Source organism: Oryza sativa, chromosome 8, assembly GCF_034140825.1.
Source record: "Oryza sativa Japonica Group chromosome 8, ASM3414082v1".
Lineage (NCBI taxonomy): Eukaryota > Viridiplantae > Streptophyta > Magnoliopsida > Poales > Poaceae > Oryza > Oryza sativa.
This window is the reverse complement of record NC_089042.1, coordinates 6,116,560-6,125,135: the sequence shown is the minus strand read 5'-3', so window position 1 is coordinate 6,125,135 and position 8,576 is coordinate 6,116,560.

The window sequence follows — 8,576 nt, the reverse complement described above, 5'->3', positions numbered from 1 at the left end:
TACCGGCTTCGGATTTTTTGCTTGGGGACTTTCCAACTCCATCTCCAGAAGGTATAGGCACATCATGGGACCCTATTTTGATAGTAATCACCTCCGAAGTCCTTTCTTCCACCTTGGTGCGCTTTCCTTCCCTCTTCTCTTCATTAACCCGATTTTTACCATAAAATCGGCTTTTGTTTGGCGAAGACAAACGCTCATGAATTGGCCTCCGTGGTCCTCCCCATCCTTGGTTGAATTGCATTGGAGGCATATGATTGTACATTGGCGGCGTTGCCCCCCACGGCATGAAGTAAGGATAAGGATAACCCGGCGGCGGCATTGGATAAGAACCCCATGACATATCTTGTGGATGAAAATATGGAGGTGAACGCGATCGTCTTGGTGAATGACCAAATCGCTCCCTAGGAGGTGATCTTGGTCTTTTCCCTTTGTTGTGATCCCTCTCACCACCTTGCTTCTCACACTTCTCCAAAACCATATCAAAGGTTACTTTGGTCTTCCTAAGAGCCTTAGACGTTGAAGCTCCACCCTTATTCTCCTTCCAAACGCCAACCTCCGGCTTCTTTGGCACCATCATCTTAGGCCTTGGCTCACCAATGACCACTTCCTTTCCCTTAGTAGATTCGGCTTGCTCCGGCCGAATCAACACCTTTTTATCATTGAAATTAATTGTATTCACCGGAAAAGGATCATGATCAAGCTTCATCTTGGAGCCATCGGTGAATTTCAATCGTCCTTCATCTATGGCCGATTGAACCTGTCGTCGAAACAAATTGCAATCATTAGTAGAGTGAGAATGAGAATCATGCCACTTACAATATGCTCGACGTTTCAACTCTTCTTGTGATGGTATGACATGGCCTTTAGGTAATCTAATTTGTTTCTCTTGCAAAAGATAATCAAAAATCTTATACTTGGCCACCTCAAAACTATATTTAACTTCACTTTGCCGATCTTTGCGAGGAGTCGGCATCAGGTTAGAACAAACAAAAGGCTTATTTTTGTTAGTCCATGACCATTCGGCAACATAAATATCATGATCACCCTCCTTCTCACTATCACTAGCCTCAGGGTAATCAATTACATTAACATTAGGCTTTTATCGAATGGTCTAGCAAATTTTTTATTATCCTTAACCCGGCTTTCTTGAGCCAGAGCCCTTTGCATGAGTTAACTAACATCAAGAAATTGTTGGCCATCTAGTTTTTCTCTAAGAGGAGCAACTAAACCATTAAAAGCAAGACCGGCTAAATCTCTATCAGTTATATTCAAAGTATAACATCGGTTTCTAACATCTCTAAATCTCTTAATATAATCAACAACAGATTCATTATACTTTTGCTTAACCGATGTTAAATCACATAACCTAAGCTCAGTTTCCCCAGTATAGAAATAATCATGAAATTGTTCTTCTAATTGAGCCCAAGTATGAATAGAATTTGCCGGTAAAGAAGTAAACCATGTAAAAGCATTACCAGATAAAGATAAAGAAAACAAGCGCAATTTAAAAGTATCACTATTAGCCTCACCACATTGCGCTAAAAATTGACCTACATGCTCCCATGTGGTCTTACCATCCTCACCACTAAATTTGGCAAATTCGGGAACTCTATAATTTCTAGGAAACGGCACATTATCATAATAATCGAGATATGGCTTTTTGTAAGCTCTAGCACGATTTCTAGTTTCGATCCCGAATCCATTCCTCATAATATCGCTAATCATATCTTCCATGTTATTAGGCCCTTGTGGATTTGGTGGTAGGTTTGGTGGTCTAATAGGTTGGGTTTGTGGCGCAATATGATTATATTGGCCTTGCCTAGTATCGGGAAGATATCCCCTAGAAACATCATTATAAATGTTAGGAATATGTGGGGGAACTTGAGGATTAGTGGTAGCAGTAGATACAGGAGGATCAAATGTTCTAAAGTGGTACAAATAACTAGCATTAGTCATTGGATGTATACCCTGTATTGGGACAATTGCGCCGGTCTGACCGGCCCAAGGCCCGGTCTGACGGGCGTCATGTTGCGCGGTCGGACCGGCCTGAGAGCCGGTCTGACCGGTGGGATAATACCCGGTCTGACCGGCCATCTGGCCAGTCGGACCGACGGCTGTATCACGGTCTGACCGGCCATCAGGCCCGGTCGGACCGGTCGTGAACACCATTCCGCTGGTTTTAGACCCCATTGGATCTATAGGAGATTGATCAACAGTGGTATAGGCTTTATCTTTTAATGTATAATCATCCATAAAAGCACCTAGCCTACTCCTTAAAAACCAATCAACCTTTTCCTTAAACATTACATCTAATGTATCTTTAAAATTAGCCATAGATAAATCTATTGTAGATGCAATTTGTTGGTTGATAGATTGCGATACCTCGTCATTACTTACCACGTCGCGAGCGAGCTTGGGACGTGGCCCGGGCTTGATGATCACGCCTTGACGAGTCCTAGTAGTTAATCTCATCAACGCCTCCCGTGTGAGCTCGTTGATGTACTCCTCCACAGCTTTACGATCCTCTCCTTCGAAGTCATCCAATATGACCGGCATCACATTAGATGGCTCTACCTCCGTCTTGGATGATGGCTTCGTCATGGCGAAGTCGAAGTCGAGTTGACGATAAACGGATCTCTTCCCCAGCGGAGTCGCCAAAAATCGTGTTGGCAACTTTTTTAACAAGTTGACAAGCACGATCGTAGCACCTTAAGCTTTGCGGTGATCCTAGAGTCGCCAACCACCTCGATCTAGCAAAGAGCTAAACCTAGATGGGTTTTGATAACTAAACCGGCTAGCGGAGCCGATTTCTAGATAGCTACCCGTCTCGTGGGCAAATGGAAGGTTTTCAGGACAAACCTACAAAGAGATGTCGCACTCTCGCAGCGGCGGCGGACGGTTTACAGCGCAAACCGACAAAGATGGACAAACTAAGAGAAAACTAAAAGCAATATGAAAAGAACGATTCGATTGATTGATTGTAGATTGGTTTTTACAATGAACCGGCCTTGTCCCTTATATAGGGGTTGGTCTTGCCCTCTACAGGCCCTCCTCCACGTCCAACTCGGGGTAGAAACCAAAGGAAACCCGAAACATGCCTTCCGGAACAAGGAAACCTCGAAACCCGACGAAACAGGGTCGGACTCGGACCTGCTGGTCAGACCGGCCACATACCGCCGGTCTGACCGGCCCTCAACCGGCGGTCTGACCGCCCAACACATGGCGGTCAGACCGGCCCACTCGGAGGAAACCGGTAGATTTCTAAATTTTGGCAATCTTTTTTATTTTAATCCTAGATACTAAATTTGGGTGTAAACAGTATGGTTCATTTGTTGAGTCCTGTATTTACACGGACATATACGTGCTTGATCGAACTAATCACGAATTTGTGATGTGGCAGCACGATAAATTTCCTCGATCAAAACTCATTAGGGGGTCAGGACTCAGGAGGCAGGCCCCGACCACGCAGACGTGCGCGCGTCGGAAATCCCATCGTCTTCCTTTCCGATTCCTCTCTTCCTCCCACGTGGACGCACACGTTTTAGAGCCAAACCGAGCGAAACAATGGTTTCGGCTAAAAATTAGCGCGTGCAAGCGAACGCGAAGCGGGGCGCTACGCTAAAGCGGAATAGGATAATACTAGAAAATAACCGCTGCTTTGCCGCGCGTTAGTATATATAGGCCAGCTCAATTGGATGAACCCAGTACACTGTTAATTATGAAGCTAGGTAAATACGAATTGATCATAACTAAATCTGTATATCCAAAACAAAGGGCTACATAATCACAAAATTTTACATTCAACTTACCCAATAATGCATAGTGGCTTAGGAATGGTTTCGATTATAAGTAGTCCAACATTTTTCATTGAACACCCTAAAAATTAGAATCAGAAATAGATATAAATGGTTTGTACACTTTGAAAAATTGACCATATCAAATTTTAGTAATGTCGAATTTTGACATATTTTGGTATTATCGAATTTTGGTAACATTGGCTTTGTTTGGTTTGATGCCTTTACTACATTTTGATGCCTTTAAGAGAGAACTTCTGGAACTGCCAAAATTGAGTAACATTGTAATAGTTGAAGTGTGTTTACTACCAAAATTTGGCAATGCTAAAATTCGGTAAGATTGAAAGTGGCAACAAACTTAAACATTCCCCAAATCATCCTTCCATAGTCTTTTCCAATTCCCTACTTTCCTATTCAAGAAAATCAGCGTGCCTGTTGGAAAACCAACTTATAGCTAGTACATATTTACTTATTTAAAATAGTTATTGTTGTTGCTGTTAAGAGTTTCGAATGCAATATTTTTTTTTGAAAAAATATATACACTTGTTCATTTAGAAGAAACTATTTAATGACTTTTGAAAAGGTTGAGGAACAATTAACCTGTAGTAACCATATTCATGTAAAGATTTTAAGCTTTGTTAAAGCATTACTACGGAAAACAAAATTAAAAAAACTTTATTTTCTTTTATTTGTAATACTTGTCTATTTACTTTCAAACCTTTTCTTGTGCTAATTAATCTATTAGTGCCACATACTTACCTCTATGGTCAGTATATGATATTCCCTCCATCTATATTTATCTCACAATATAGAGATTGTCAGGCTGATTAGCTAATCATAGGTAAAATAGAATACAATTAGAGCAATATTGGCCCTGTCTGGATCATAGGTATGTTAATCTATGGTTAACGGATGATTACTGTAGCATCACTATAACAAATCATCATAGATTAATATACCTCGTTAGATTCGTCTCGCAAAATAGTCTACAGGTTATGGAATGGGTTTTGTCAGTAATGTACGTTTAATACTTCTAAATAGCAAGATTCCGGAGGACTATTTAATAGCCCTTCGGATCCAAACAGGGCCATTGTCAACAATTAGAGTAAATATGGTTAGTTTATGCATGGCTAATTCTTATGTGTCGTATTTAGTTAACTGTATTTGTCTGGTGAATAATTATATTTCAACTTTTTAAAAAAGATTTGTAACGGATAGTTAACTACTTTAAGTGTATCTGTATGCCTTTAACAAATACTACTTTGGAAGATATTTCTTTTAAATTAGTAGGATTTACAAAATTTATCAAATTACGTGAAAATTACAAAATTTAGATTGCATATTTTTTAAATAAATAACTCCTATCATCCACTCAATATAGAGTCATAATAATATGTTACTCTTTGTACATCAGACCAAACAAGTCTTGAAAAGTCAAAACTTCTAAGGTCCTAAACATAAATACTCCCTCCGTCCTTAAAAAAACCTTAGGTTTCCGTATCCAACGTTTGACTATCCATCTTATATGAAATTTTTTTATAATTAGTATTTTTATTATTGTTAGATGATAAAACATGATTAATACTTTATGCGTGACTTATCTTTTCAATTTTTTCATTATTTTTTAAATAAGACGGACGGTCCAACATTGGACACAGAAATCCAAGGTTTATCTTTTTTTAAGTACATGAGTACTAACCTAGGGGTATTTTTTTTAAATATTTTGTACTCCCTCCATCTACTTTTGATAGACATATTTCCAAATCTTAAAATCTATTTTTGATAGGCATATTTCAATCCACAACCTATCATCTTAATGACTTTCTCAAATTTAATGTGTGACTCTCCATTCTTCTACATAAGATTGGCTACATAGGCATCGAGAAATGTAAATATTAATGAATCGTTTGTTTACGAGGAATAACTAGTAGTATGTTTAAATGGATGATAAGTATAATTATTTATCCTTGGTCTGTGTGCCAAGATGAAATATGACTATCAAAAGTAGATGATGGAGGGAGTATTTAGTAAAGTATAGGATAAAAAATACTATTAGGGGTGAAATGGAAATTTTTTTAGGAGTTGATGGCACGGGTAAGTTAGCAGGTGGCCATTGGGAATTGGGAGCAGTGACGTGCTCCATCCTCCATGCATGCAAATGCCCCGTCGTTCCACCTATGCTTTTTTTTTTGAGAGCCCACCTCTGCTTTCAATCCCAGTTCACTCTTATTCTCTCGTACTGCACCTACTGCGCTACTATTGTTGTGGCTTGTGCTTTCCAGCATGGATTTGGGCTGAGAAAGAACTGATGGATGAGGCCGCTTGCAAATGCAAGAGGTAACTGGCTTCTTTGGTCACTGGGTTCAAGGCTTCTTCAAGCTGGCCAGCTCTGCATGCATCACGGAGGCAGCGGAGGTGGCGTACGTGGTCGAACGGCAGCGGGTTAAGAGGAGCCATCGGGCTGACCGCCGGCCGTCCTGCCACCACCAGCTCCGTTGTCTCCGCCTCCGATCTCCGGCGACGAGCGGAGAGGTCGCGGTGGTGGCGGAAGGGTCGAGGGGGCGGTGCGACCGGCCGTGGTGGCGGAAGCGGCAAAGGAGGCTATCGAGGAGACGACGCGAGCGGTTGATCGCAGAGGCGGTACGTAAAGGAGGCCGGCGACAAGCAGAGCGGCGTTGAGCCGACCGAGCTGATCCCCGCGGATGTAGCGACGGCGTGGACCTCCGCCGCCGTCCCTACTCGTCTATATCAAGGCCCCGCGCGGGCGGGCCGTCGAGCTCCAGGACCAGCGCGGAGGTATCCCCTATGGCGCTCTCTATCTCAGCCGGCTCCCTCCAGTGTCGTCTACAACTCCGTCGTCGGATCAAGGCAGGGCGGGGCCAAGGAGCTCCAGGTCAATCGAGCTCGAGCTCATCGTCCCCGTTTTTGCCATCAACGCGACGGCATGGTGACTAGGAAAGGGGAATATATTGTTCTTGCCGGATTTTTTTTTCTGATTACGTTTTTTTTTTTTCATATACTCCGGACTGTTCTAGATAAGATTGTGCATTTTGTTAAAAACCCTTCTTAAACTTGCAATTTATATTTAGGTCCGCTAGGCCTTTTCTCACCGTTCGTATGTAATCGGACGGCTATGGGACGGTTCGAATGCGTGGCATGTTCTCCAGCCGAGAATCTGGTCGGTGAGCTATGCGTGATGCCACGTGGGCCAATCAATAGCAAGGGTTCTAACCCTGCAATCGGTATTAAAGATGACGTACGATAGTTTGTTTAAAAACATCATTAATTTTTATAATAGTAGAGATAAAAAGGGATAATTGCTCATTTGATCCTGTTCTAAAGCATAACTACTAATTTGACTCTACTTTTTAAAGTTTGCTCATTTTTCAAAATTAGAGTTGCCATCTGACCCTGGTTTCATCACACTGTTAGTGATGGCGGTGGCTCGACGAGGCGGAGGAGCGGCAGCAGCTCGACAAGGCGGAGGAGCGGCGGCGGTGGCTCAACGAGGAGGAGGAGTAGTGGCGGCTCGATGATGCGGGGGAGTGGGAGGAATGGCGGTGGCTCGACGAGGAAGAGGAGCGGCGGTGGCGGCTCGACGACGAGGAGGAGGGGGGCGACGACGGCAGGGTGGATCTGGCGAAGGCTCGGCGACGAGGCGATGGATCTGGTGTTGCCGAGGCACGCACGCGGCGCATCTGGCGGCGTCGAAAAGTGTGTGCGATGGATTTGGCTCCGGCGGGTCGGCGAAGGCGGTGCGGCGGTGGTGAGGTTCTGCGGGGAGGGAGGAGCACCAGCGACGGCGGTGCACGGTGAGACGACGATTGCTCGCGAAGGGTCGGAGCAACGGAGCCGGTGAGTAGAGGGAGGAGTGGTGGCGGCGGCTGCTTTGCACAGATGGGTTTGGGAGTTCGCCGTCGGCGGCACGGGTGTTCTGCTGCTTGACATGTTTTTTTCTTTTTTCTTTTTGTTTTTGGTAGCCATAAATTTGTGCCATATATTTGTGTTTGTGGCAATTTAATATATGCTAATAAGTGCACACAACTGCATTGAATAAAAAACTTTGAGATACCGGGTTAAATTCAAAAGGGTATAGATGGAACTTCCGTCTTGAGTTAATACCGTCATATTGCCTTCACGGAATAGGGTCAAGTCTCATATTCGTTTATAAAAAAGAGGGTCAAATGAGAAAACTCGAAAAAGTATGGCCAAATTAGTAGTTAGTCTTAAAAAAAAGATAAAAACGCAATTGCCCCATATAAAAATTAGGAGTAAAGTATACGGGCGGTCCTTAAACTTGTAGGGGTGTGTCATCTAGGTCCCTAAACTCTTAAAATGTATATCCAAGTCCCAGAACTTGTCATAGTGTGTCATTTAGGTCCCAAATCGCCACAACCCCATCAGGATCCTACGTGGCATTGATGTGGCTTGCCACGCGAACATGACGTGGTATTATTTTGACTGACAAATAGGACCCATTTAAATTTTTTCTTTTTTCTTTTCCCCCCTTTATTCTCCTTTCTCTATGACCTGAGCAGAAGAAAGGAAAGAAGAATGAGAAGAAAACAGAAAAGAAAAATAAAAATAAAAGAAGAAAATGACACGTCATGTCCACGTGGCATGCTATATCAGCGCCACATAGGATCCTAGAGGGGATGTGTCGATTCGGGACCTAGATGATACACTTTGATAAGTTCTAGGACCTGAATATGCATTTTGAGAGTTTAGGGAACTATATGACACAACCCTATAAGATTAGAGAACCACCAGTGCACTTTACTC